The sequence below is a fragment of the Ranitomeya variabilis genome, chromosome 4, assembly GCF_051348905.1.
Source record: "Ranitomeya variabilis isolate aRanVar5 chromosome 4, aRanVar5.hap1, whole genome shotgun sequence".
In the NCBI taxonomy this organism is placed as follows: Eukaryota; Metazoa; Chordata; class Amphibia; order Anura; family Dendrobatidae; genus Ranitomeya; species Ranitomeya variabilis.
In genome coordinates, this window is record NC_135235.1 from 254548832 (window position 1) to 254562052 (window position 13221).

General features: G+C 47.0%; 1 long non-coding RNA gene across 1 annotated transcript in view; it reads left to right on the forward strand.

Moving 5' to 3' along the window:
* Positions 1 to 13221, forward strand: part of LOC143768782 (uncharacterized) — a 53194-nt gene that overhangs the window by 31964 nt on the left and 8009 nt on the right. The window lies entirely within an intron of this gene.

Sequence of the window (13221 nt, forward strand, 5' to 3'; positions counted from 1 at the left end):
GGGGAGGAGAGAGGCTAAACACAGTGCAAAGGAAAAAAAAAAAAAAATGACCTTAAGATTTCTCTTCTCCCTCTTCTGCTGCATTAACACTTTCGGGCCTGCTGTACTGTTATGATCCTGGTGGTAGGATCTCAAACTGACCTGACACATATACCCTGAATATATAGGACAAGTTCTGGGGATGTAGAAGCTATACTGACTGCAATCCTGATCCTATCCAAACACACTAAAGGCAGCTGTGGAGCGTTACCTGAAAACCTAGACGCCTCGTCACAGCCTGAGAAACTGACTACCCCTAGAGAGAAAGCAAAGACCTCACTTGCCTCAGAGAAATATCCCCAAAGTTTTAGATAGCCCCCCACAAATAATAACGGTGAGTTAAGGGGAAAACACAAACGTAGAGATGAAACAGGTTTAGCAAATGAGGCCCGCTAATACTAGATAGGCAGATAATAGATAGGTGTCTGTGCGGTCAGTACAAAAGCTATCAAAAGTAAACCACGCAGAGAATACAAGAACCCCCACACCGACTCACGATGTGAGGGGCGCACTCTGCACCCCAGAACTAACCAGCAAGCAAAAAATCACATAAAAGCAAGCTGGGCTGAACTCATAATATAATGAGAAACGTTTTCAAGGAAATAATGAGAAACTGAACAAGCAAACTTAGCTTCTCATAGCAGGAGACTGGTCACAAGGAATATTCAGGAGAGCACAGGATCAGGACTGAATACACCGACAGCAGGCGACAAGTAAAGGTCCCGGTGAGTTAAATAGGCCCAGCCTAGCAGGAGATGAAACAGCTGAGCCCAGCCAAGACCAGCCATATCGCTAAAGGCCACCAGAGGGAGCCCAAGAACAAACTCACACAGTACCACTCATGACCACAGGAGGGAGCCCGAGAACGGAATTCACAACAGCTAACACTCCAGCAGTCGCACATGCTCACGGCCACTACATTTTCACTGGTGAGTTTGGTGTTGTGACCCCAATGGCAGAGGGTCTCAGAAATAATTACTAAGTCTGCAAACACAAAAAAACAGCTCATAGGGCAGTGGTAACTGAGCTGACCATATATCTAATCCTAGCACCACAAATAGCAGCAGCCGGGGAACGTGCCTACGTTGGTTCTAGACGTCTCGCGTCAGCCGGAGAACTAACTAACCCTAGAAGGGAAAAGAAAGACCTTTCTTGCCTCCAGAGAAAAGACCCCAAAAGTTGGATACAAGCCCCCAACAAATAATAACGGTGAGGTAAGAGGAAAAGACAAACGTAAGAATGAGCTAGGCATTTAGCAAAGAGAGGCCCACTAGCTAATAGCAGAATATAGTAAGATGACTTATATGGTCAGCAAAAACCCTATCAAAATATCCACGCTGGATATTCAAGAACCCCCGAACCGTCTAACGGCCCGGGGGGAGAACACCAGCCCCCTAGAGCTTCCAGCAAAGTCAGGAATCACATTTAGTACAAGCTGGACAAAAATAGAAGCAAAGCAAATAACCAAAAAACAAAGAAGCCGGACTTAGCTTAATTTTGCACGAACCAGGACCAGCAGACAGGAGCAAACAGAAAGGATCTGATTACAACGATGCCAGGCACTGGACTAAGGATCCAGGAAGTTTATATAGCAACACCCCTGGGCTAACGACCCAGGTGGGTGCCAAACTGAGGAAAGACAATCCCAGAGTCATATCACTAGTAACCACAAGAGGGAGCCAAAAAGTCTAATTCACAACAGTGTTCCCCCCCTTAAGGAGGGGTCACCGAACCCTCACCAAGACCACCAGGGCGATCAGGATGAGCAGCGTGAAAGGCACGAACTAAATCGGCCGCATGCACATCAGAAGCAACCACCCAGGAATTATCCTCCTGACCATAGCCCTTCCACTTGACCAGATACTGAAGCCTCCGTCTGGAGAGACGAGAATCCAAGATCTTCTCCACCACGTACTCCAACTCGCCCTCAACCAACACCGGAGCAGGAGGCTCAACAGAAGGAACCACAGGCACAACGTACCGCCGCAACAAAGACCTATGGAACACGTTGTGAATGGCAAACGACAAAGGAAGATCCAAGCAAAAGGACACAGGATTAAGGATTTCCAATATCTTGTAAGGACCGATGAAGCGAGGCTTAAATTTAGGAGAGGAGACCTTCATAGGAACAAATCGAGAAGACAGCCATACCAAATCCCCAACACGAAGTCGGGGACCCACACCGCGGCGGCGGTTGGCAAAACGCTGAGCCTTCTCCTGTGACAACTTTAAGTTGTCCACCACATGATTCCAGATCTGCTGCAACCTATCCACCACAGAATCTACCCCAGGACAGTCAGAAGGCTCCACATGTCCTGAGGAAAAACGAGGATGGAAACCAGAGTTGCAGAAAAATGGCGAAACCAAAGTAGCGGAACTAGCCCGATTATTAAGGGCAAACTCAGCCAACGGCAAGAAGGTCACCCAATCATCCTGATCTGCCGAAACAAAACACCTCAAATAAGCCTCCAGAGTCTGATTAGTTCGCTCCGTTTGTCCATTAGTCTGAGGATGAAAGGCAGACGAAAACGACAAATCAATGCCCATCCTAGCACAAAAGGATCGCCAGAACCTGGAAACAAACTGGGATCCTCTGTCAGACACAATATTCTCAGGAATGCCGTGCAAACGAACCACATTCTGAAAGAACACAGGAACCAGATCGGAAGAGGAAGGCAGCTTAGGCAAAGGCACCAAATGGACCATTTTAGAAAAGCGATCATACCACCCAGATGACAGACATGCCCTGAGACACCGGGAGATCTGAAATGAAATCCATGGAAATGTGTGTCCAAGGCCTCTTCGGGACAGGCAAGGGCAAGAGCAACCCGCTGGCACGAGAACAGCAAGGCTTAGCTCGAGCACAAGTCCCACAGGACTGCACAAATGACCGCACATCCCGTGACAAGGAAGGCCACCAAAAGGACCTAGCCACCAGATCTCTGGTGCCAAAAATTCCCGGATGCCCTGCCAACACCGAGGAATGAACCTCGGAAATGACTCTGCTGGTCCACTTATCAGGAACAAACAGTCTGTCAGGTGGACAAGAGTCAGGTCTACCAGCCTGAAATCTCTGCAACACACGTCGCAAATCAGGAGAAATGGCCGACAAGATAACTCCCTCTTTAAGAATACCAACTGGTTCTGCGACTCCAGGAGAGTCAGGCACAAAGCTCCTTGAAAGAGCATCAGCCTTCACATTCTTTGAACCTGGTAAATACGAGACCACAAAGTCAAAACGGGAGAAAAACAATGACCAGCGGGCCTGTCTAGGATTCAGGCGTTTAGCAGACTCGAGATACATCAAATTTTTGTGATCAGTCAAGACCACCACACGATGCTTAGCACCCTCGAGCCAATGACGCCACTCCTCAAATGCCCACTTCATGGCCAGCAACTCCCGATTGCCAACATCATAATTCCGCTCAGTAGGCGAAAACTTCCTAGAGAAGAAAGCACATGGTCTCATTACCAAGCAACCAGGGCCTCTCTGCGACAAAACGGCCCCTGCCCCAATCTCAGAAGCATCCACTTCGACCTGAAAGGGAAGTGAGACATCAGGCTGGCACAAAACAGGCGCCGAAGTAAACCGGCGCTTCAACTCTTGGAACGCCTCCACGGCTGCAGGAGCCCAGTTAGCAACATCAGAACCTTTCTTGGTCATATCCGTCAAAGGTTTAACAATGCTAGAAAAATTAGCGATAAAACGACGGTAGAAGTTAGCAAAACCCAAGAACTTCTGAAGACTCTTAACTGACGTGGGTTGAGTCCAATCATGAATAGCTCGGACCTTGACTGGGTCCATCTCCACAGCAGAAGGGGAAAAAATAAACCCCAAAAAGGGAACCTTCTGTACTCCAAAGAGACACTTTGAGCCCTTAACAAACAAAGCATTCTCACGCAAAACCTGAAACACCATCCTGACCTGCTCCACATGTGAGTCCGAATCTTCAGAGAAAACCAGAATATCATCCAGATAAACAATCATAAATTTATCCAGATACTTCCGGAAAATATCATGCATAAAGAACTGAAACACTGAGGGAGCATTAGAGAGCCCAAAAGGCATCACCAAGTACTCAAAATGACCTTCGGGCGTATTAAATGCTGTCTTCCATTCATCTCCTTGCTTAATGCGCACAAGGTTGTACGCACCACGAAGATCTATCTTGGTGAACCACTTGGCACCTTTAATCCGGGCAAACAAGTCCGACAACAGAGGCAAAGGATACTGAAATTTAACAGTGATTTTATTCAGAAGCCGATAGTCAATACAAGGTCTCAAAGATCCGTCCTTCTTGGCCACAAAAAAGAATCCCGCACCAAGAGGGGAAGAGGATGGACGGATATGCCCCTTCTCCAGAGACTCCTTGATATACGAATGCATTGCGGCATGCTCAGGTACAGACAGATTAAATAGTCTTCCCTTAGGAAATTTACTACCTGGAATCAAATCTATGGCACAGTCACAGTCCCTATGAGGAGGCAGAGCACTGGACCTGGACTCGCTGAATACATCCTGATAATCAGACAAATACTCAGGAACTTCCGAAGGAGTAGAGGAAGCAATAGATACCGGCGGGGAATCAGCATGAATTCCCTGACAGCCCCAACTTGACACAGACATTGCCTTCCAATCCAAGACTGGATTGTGGGTCTGTAACCATGGCAGACCCAAAACGACCAAATCATGCATTTTATGCAGAACAAGAAAACGAATCACCTCCCGATGTTCAGGAGTCATGCACATGGTTACCTGCGTCCAAAACTGCGGTTTATTTTCCGCCAATGGCGTAGCATCAATACCTCTAAGAGGAATAGGATTTACCAACGGTTCAAGAACAAAACCACAGCGCTTGGCAAATGACAGATCCATAAGACTCAGGGCAGCACCTGAATCCACAACCGCCATAACAGGGTAAGAAGACAATGAGCAAATTAAAGTCACAGACAAAATAAATTTAGGTTGCAAATTACCAATGGCGACAGGACTAACAACCTTTATTAGGCGTTTAGAGCATGCTGATATAACATGTGTAGAATCACCACAGTAAAAACACAACCCATTCTGACGTCTATGATTTTTCCGCTCATTTCTAGTCTGAATTCTATCACATTGCATTAAATCAGGTGTTTGTTCAGACAACACCACCAGAGGATTAGCGGTTTTGCGCTCCCGCAAACGCCGGTCAATTTGAATAGCCAGCGCCATGGAATCATTCAGACTTGTAGGAATGGGGAAACCCACCATCACATTCTTAATGGCTTCAGAAAGGCCATTTCTGAAATTTGCGGCCAGAGCACACTCATTCCACTGAGTAAGCACGGACCATTTCCGAAATTTTTGGCAATACACTTCAGCTTCATCCTGGCCCTGAGAAATAGCCAGCAAGGCTTTTTCTGCCTGAACTTCAAGATTGGGTTCCTCGTAAAGCAATCCGAGCGCCAGAAAAAACGCATCAATATTTGCCAATGCCGGATCTCCTGGCGCTAGCGAGAAAGCCCAATCCTGAGGGTCGCCCCGTAAAAAAAGAGATAACAATTTTAACTTGCTGAGCTGAATCTCCAGATGAACGGGGTCTCAGAGATAGAAACAATTTACAATTATTCCTGAAATTCCTAAACTTAAATCGGTCTCCAGAAAACAGTTCAGGAATAGGTATTTTAGGTTCAGACATTGGACTACTGGTAACAAAATCTTGTATGCCCTGCACACGAGCAGCAAGCTGGTCTACACTTGTAATCAAGGTCTGGACATTCATGTCTGCAGCAAGCACAAGCCACTCAGAGGTAAAGGGGAGGAAGAGAGGAAAAAAAAAAAAAAAAAACTCAGAATTTCCTTTCTTATAATCCCACTTCTGCAATGCATTAAACATTCAATGTTGGCCTGGCATACTGTTGTGACCCCAATGGCAGAGGGTCTCAGAAATAATTACTAAGTCTGCAAACACAAAAAACCAGCTCATAGGGCAGTGGTAACTGAGCTGACCATATACAGTGGGGCAAAAAAGTATTTAGTCAGTCAGCAATAGTGCAAGTTCCACCACTTGAAAAGATGAGAGGCGTCTGTAATTTACATCATAGGTAGACCTCAACTATGGGAGACAAACTGAGAAAAAAAAATCCAGAAAATCACATTGTCTGTTTTTTTAACATTTTATTTGCATATTATGGTGGAAAATAAGTATTTGGTCAGAAACAAAATTTCATCTCAATACTTTGTAATATATCCTTTGTTGGCAATGACAGAGGTCAAACGTTTTCTGTAAGTCTTCACAAGGTTGCCACACACTGTTGTTGGTATGTTGGCCCATTCCTCCATGCAGATCTCCTCTAGAGCAGTGATGTTTTTGGCTTTTCGCTTGGCAACACGGACTTTCAACTCCCTCCAAAGGTTTTCTATAGGGTTGAGATCTGGAGACTGGCTAGGCCACTCCAGGACCTTGAAATGCTTCTTACGAAGCCACTCCTTCGTTGCCCTGGCGGTGTGCTTTGGATCATTGTCATGTTGAAAGACCCAGCCACGTTTCATCTTCAATGCCCTTGCTGATGGAAGGAGGTTTGCACTCAAAATCTCACGATACATGGCCCCATTCATTCTTTCATGTACCCGGATCAGTCGTCCTGGCCCCTTTGCAGAGAAACAGCCCCAAAGCATGAGGTTTCCACCACCATGCTTTACAGTAAGTATGGTGTTTGATGGATGCAACTCAGTATTCTTTTTCCTCCAAACACGACAAGTTGTGTTTCTACCAAACAGTTCCAGTTTGGTTTCATCAGACCATAGGACATTCTCCCAAAACTCCTCTGGATCATCCAAATGCTCTCTAGCAAACTTCAGACGGGCCCGGACATGTACTGGCTTAAGCAGTGGGACACATCTGGCACTGCAGGATCTGAGTCCATGGTGGTGTAGTGTGTTACTTATGGTAGGCCTTGTTACATTGGTCCCAGCTCTCTGCAGTTCATTCACTAGGTCCCCCCGCATGGTTCTGGGATTTTTGCTCACCGTTCTTGTGATCATTCTGACCCCACGGGGTGGGATTTTGCGTGGAGCCCCAGATCGAGGGAGATTATCAGTGGCCTTGAATGTCTTCCATTTTCTAATTATTGCTCCCACTGTTGATTTCTTCACTCCAAGCTGGTTGGCTATTGCTGATTCAGTCTTCCCAGCCTGGTGCAGGGCTACAATTTTGTTTCTGGTGTCCTTTGACAGCTCTTTGGTCTTCACCATAGTGGAGTTTGGAGTCAGACTGTTTGAGGGTGTGCACAGGTGTCTTTTTATACTGATAACAAGTTTAAACAGGTGCCATTACTACAGGTAATGAGTGGATGAAAGAGGAGACTCTTAAAGAAGAAGTTACAGGTCTGTGAGAGCCAGAAATCTTCATTGTTTGTTTCTGACCAAATACTTATTTTCCACCATAATATGCAAATAAAATGTTAAAAAAACAGACAATGTGATTTTCTGGATTTTTTTTCTCAGTTTGTCTCCCATAGTTGAGGTCTACCTATGATGTAAATTACAGACGCCTCTCATCTTTTTAAGTGGTGGAACTTGCCCTATTGCTGACTGACTAAATACTTTTTTGCCCCACTGTATCTAATCCTAGCACCACAAATAGCAGCAGCCGGGGAACGTGCCTACGTTGGTTCTAGACGTCTCGCGCCAGCCGGAGAACTAACTAACCCTAGAAGGGAAAAGAAAGACCTTTCTTGCCTCCAGAGAAAAGACCCCAAAAGTTGGATACAAGCCCCCAACAAATAATAACGGTAAGGTAAGAGGAAAAGACAAACGTAAGAATGAGCTAGGTATTTAGCAAAGAGAGGCCCACTAGCTAATAGCAGAATATAGTAAGATGACTTATATGGTCAGCAAAAACCCTATCAAAATATTCACGCTGGATATTCAAGAACCCCCGAACCGTCTAACGGCCCGGGGGGAGAACACCAGCCCCCTAGAGCTTCCAGCAAAGTCAGGAATCACATTTAGTACAAGCTGGACAAAAATAGAAGCAAAGCAAATAACCAAAAAACAAAGAAGCCGGACTTAGCTTAATTTTGCACGAACCAGGACCAGCAGACAGGAGCAAACAGAAAGGATCTGATTACAACGATGCCAGGCACTGGACTAAGGATCCAGGAAGTTTATATAGCAACACCCCTGGGCTAACGACCCAGGTGGGTGCCAAACTGAGGAAAGACAATCCCAGAGTCATATCACTAGTAACCACAAGAGGGAGCCAAAAAGTCTAATTCACAACAGTTTGGGGACCGCGTTCCCATGATCGGTGTCAGTCCCAGCCATTGGACCCCTCGCCCTACATTAGCTAACACTCCAGCGGTCGCACATGCTCACGACCACTACATTTACACAGGTGAGTTTGGGCACCATGTTCCCATGATTGGTGGCAGTCCCAGTCATTGGACCCCTCGCCCTACATCGGCTAACACTCCAGAAGTCTCACATGCTCATAGCCACTACATTTACACATGTGAGTTTGGGCACCGCGTCCCATAAACGGTGGCAGTCCCAGCCATCGGACCCCTCGTCCTACATCGGCTAACACTCCAGCAGTTGGACATGCTCGCGGCCACTACATTTACACATGTGAGTTTGGGGACTGCGTTCCCATGATCGGTGGCAGTCCCAGCCATTGGACCGCTCGCCCTACAGCGGTGACATAGGGTGTGTATAGGACATCCCTTTAAGTCACATGACTGACACCAGCAGATTGGAGGGTAAGACTTGGCTGTGTTTACACTTTGCAACCGTGTTGCGTTTTTAGCATCGTCAGTTTTTAAAAATCGCAGCAAAAAACGCACTGTGGCCTCAATGTGTGAACACGGTGTAAAATATCTGCAAACCACCTCAGCTTATTATAACCGTTTAACCCCTGAATGCAGAATTTTAGTAACGGCTGAGTCCTGTAATTCGGGGGGAGCAGTGCTGTGATAGCTGCCAGCACTGTCTCCTCGCACGGTTTTCGCACAGACTCGTTGCCCATGAGCAGGCCAAGCTCCGGTTTGTTAAATATACATCCACAGGCATCTGTATCCAAACACAGTCACGTGGCTTCTTCCCGGATTTGTATTCCGAGGTTTCCTTAACTCGTTAGTACTGGAGCAGCGGAGCCGGGGATTTGGAGCCAGGTCCTGAGTAGGCCCGGCGAGCAGCAGGTTAAGGAATCCTGAGCTGTAGATCACCGTGTGTGGCCCGTCTTCAATGAATTGTAAATACTCCCAAGGTTCAGCTCTGTAGGAGGTGCGAGGACCCGGCCAAAAGTTTCTGACAGCAGTTTGCTAATTTATTTCATTTTCCTACTTTTTTTTTTGCCATTGAACGTTCGCTCTCTTTCTTAGTTTTTTTCGCAATATTAATGTACAAATAAATGAGATCACGGATTTTTGCTTAATTTCTTCGACACCAAACAATTAGCTGGGAGGTGTCCTAATTATCGCAGTGATGGAAAGCAAATAAATGACAGGAAGACAAGACGTCTGCTGAGCCTGGTGCAGACAGGGAGAGACGCAGATGACAGGTCGCAGAGTACACTGGCAGCGGTAGTAGTGCACCACTTTGCGGTGGGCTGATTGCGGTTTTCGTCATCCATTTGGCACTGCACAGTGCTGCCTGAATTATAATTAACATTTCCTACAGGAATCGCTTGTTAACTTGTCCTTCAGATTTGATGGTCAATCATTTGGACAAGTAGAACTGAAATATGTCTGTTCTGTTACGTTATTTAGCATAGGGGGGCTGTGTGGCCCTGTTAGTAGGGGGGCTGTGTGGCCCTGTTAGTAGGGGGGCTGTGTGGCCCTGCTAATAGGGGGGCTGTGTGGCCCTATTAGTAGGGGGGCTGTGTGGCCCTATTAGTAGGGGGGCTGTGTGGCCCTGTTAGTATGGGGCTGTGTGGTCCTGTTAGTAGGGGGGCTGTGTGTCCCTGCTAGTAGGGGGGCTGTGTGGCCCTATTAGTAGGGGGGCTGTGTGGCCCTATTAGTAGGGGGCTCTGTGGCCCTGTTAGTACGGGGCTGTGTGGCCTTGTTAGTAGGAGAGGCTGTATGGCACTGTTAGTCGGGGGCTTTGTGGACCTGTTAGTAAGGGGGCTGTGTGGCCCTGTAGTAGGGGGCTGTGTGACCCTGTTAGTAGGGGGGCTTTGTGGCCTTGTTAGTACGGGGCTGTGTGGCCTTGTTAGTACGGGGCTGAATGGCACTGTTAGTAGGGGGACTGTGTGGCCGTGTTAGTAGTAGAGGCTGTGTGGCACTGTTAGTAGGGGGATTTGTGGCCTTATTAGTAGGGGGCAGTGGGACACTCTTAGTAGGGGGCTGTGTGGCCCTGTAGTAGGGGGCTTTGTGGCCCTGTTAGTAGGGGGCATTGTGGACCTGTTAGTAGGGGGGCATTGTGGACCTGTTAGTAGGGGGCTTTGTGGATCTGTTAGTAAGGGGGCTGCGTGGCGTTGTTAGTAGGGGGCAGTGGGGCACTCTTAGTAGGAGGGCTGTGTGACACTGTTAGTACGGGGCTCATATCTGGTGACCATATGGTACTATTTATAGAGGGCTGTGTGGCCCTGTTATTAGGGGGTTGATATCTGGTGACTGCATGGTACTATTAGGAGGAGGCTGTGTCCATGTTAGTAGAGGGCTGTGTGGCCCTGTTAGTAGAGGGCTATGTGACACTGTTAGTAGAGGGCTGTGTTGACCTGTTAGTAGGGGGCTGATATCTTGGGACCATGTGGTACTATTAATAGAGGGCTGTGTGGCCCTGTTAGTAGAGGGCTGTGTGACACTGTTAGTAGAGGGCTGTGTTGACCTGTTAGTAGGGGGCTGATATCTTGGGACCATATGGTACTATTGCATGTAGAAAAGCCGCGGAGACACCATCACGTGTTTCTCAACGCAAGCAATTAATAGCCAGGTCTTTCACCAGGAAGGAACAACCACGGGAAGGGCAGCATCCAATAACGGAAAACCACCTATGCCAAAACATGGTATCCATCCACAGACAGCTGTTTTGGGGTATTTGCCCCTCATCAGTGTGGAGTAGAAAACTGGCTATTAGGAGCAGTGCCTAGTGAAAAGGCTATAAACATAAGGATGAATGACCTCGGGGAGATCAAAACATCCAACACCGCAGAGAGACCATCAAGTGTTTCTCAACGCAGTGATCCAGAACACTGCCCCCATCCCTTATGGGAAATATGCAAATGCATGTAGAAAAGCCGCGGAGACACCATCACGTGTTTCTCAACGCTTTTCTACATGCATTTGCATATTTCCCATAAGGGATGGGGGCAGTGTTCTGGATCACTGCGTTGAGAAACACGTGATGGTGTCTCCGCGGTGTTGGATGTTTTGATCTCCCCGAGGTCATTCATCCTTATGTTTATAGCCTTTTCACTAGGCACTGCTCCTAATAGCCAGTTTTCTACTCCACACTGATGAGGGGCAAATACCCCGAAACAGCTGTCTGTGGATGGATACCATGTTTTGGCATAGGTGGTTTTCCTTTATTGGATGCTGCCCTTCCCGTGGTTGTTCCTTCCCGGTGAAAGACCTGGCTATTCATTGCTTGCATTGAGAAACACGTGATGGTGTCTCCGCGGCTTTTCTACATGCATTTGCATATTTCCCATAAGGCCATATGGTACTATTAACAGAGGGCCGTGTTGACCTGTTAGTAGGGGGCTGATATTTGGTGACTGCATGGTACTTTTAGGAGGGGGGCTGTATTTTCCCTCTGATTGGCTTTGGGAAGGACACTTCTAGCCCCCAGCTCAGCTGTGATAGGACATCATACAGACCTGGACACATGTTGCGCACCCTCACTACAGTATGGCGGTGATATGGCGGATGGTGCTAACAGTCTGACCCATTGCCAGTGACCGCAGACATGGCAGACAGACTCTTCTGAGACACTTAAGTCCTTTAAGATCTTTTCACAGACATCTTCCTAACCAATGACAAGAGCTTGTTATGCAGGATCCGCGGTACATTGCACTGTCCTAATGAGGTCAATTAGGACATATTTTCATCCTCCTATTACCTCCCCAAATGAGGTCAGTCCCTTTGATTTGTGCTCGGCCTTCACAAATACTCAGTCACATTCAATATTCTCATTATTTTCTGAGATTAATGAGCAGAGAGCTGTCCGGAATGATTAGGGTAGACGAGGGGATAACGGTAAATGGGTGACCAGCCTGTCACTACGTGTCTTCATTACGGGGCTTGAATTTGCCCCTCATTACATTAGTCACAGTCGATCCCAGGAATAGCCGGCATTGGACCTCTACTCAAGGAATATAGATTATTACGGCCAATTGCTTTTACGGGATTACTGTGGGGTACGGCGGGTGGACGGCTCATTACCGATATTTATTAGGACTGAAAATGGCCATAAATGATGAACAGGAGACTTTAACCATTTCGGTGCCTGAGCCGTTTATATGACATCATAGCTGGTGCCGTAACTTCCAATACTGAAAGACCGGAAAAAAGAAATCTATTGCAGTGTGCACTGTATGATGCCCCAACAGTACCCTCCACACACAATATAGTGCCCCCACGCACAATATGATGCCCCTCTTACACAAAATTAGATCACATTCAGAAAATACCTATAGATGCCTATAGATAGTTATTGGGGGATTGATCCCTACAGATAGTTATTGGGGGATTGATCTCTACAGATAGTTATTGGGGGGATTGATCCCTACAGATGGTTATTGGGGGATTGGTCCCTACAGATAGTTATTGGGGGGATTGGTCCCTACAGATAGTTATTGGGGGGATTGGTCCCTACAGATAGTTATTGGGGGGATTGGTCCCTACAGATAGTTATTGGGGGGATTGGTCCCTACAGATAGTTATTGGGGGATTGATCCCTACAGATAGTTATTGGAGGGGATTGATCCCTAGAGATAGTAATTGGGGGGATTGATCCCTATTGTTATTGGGGGGATTGATCCCTATGGATAGTTATTGGGGGGATGGATGCCTATAGATATTGGGGGATTGATCCCTACAGATAGTTATTGGGATGATTGATGCCTATAGATAGTTATTGGGGGATTGGTCCCTACAGATAGTTATTGGGGGGATTGATTCCTATAGATATTGGGGGATTGATCCCTACAGATAGTTATTGGGGGGATTGATTCCTATAGATATTGGGGGATTGATCCC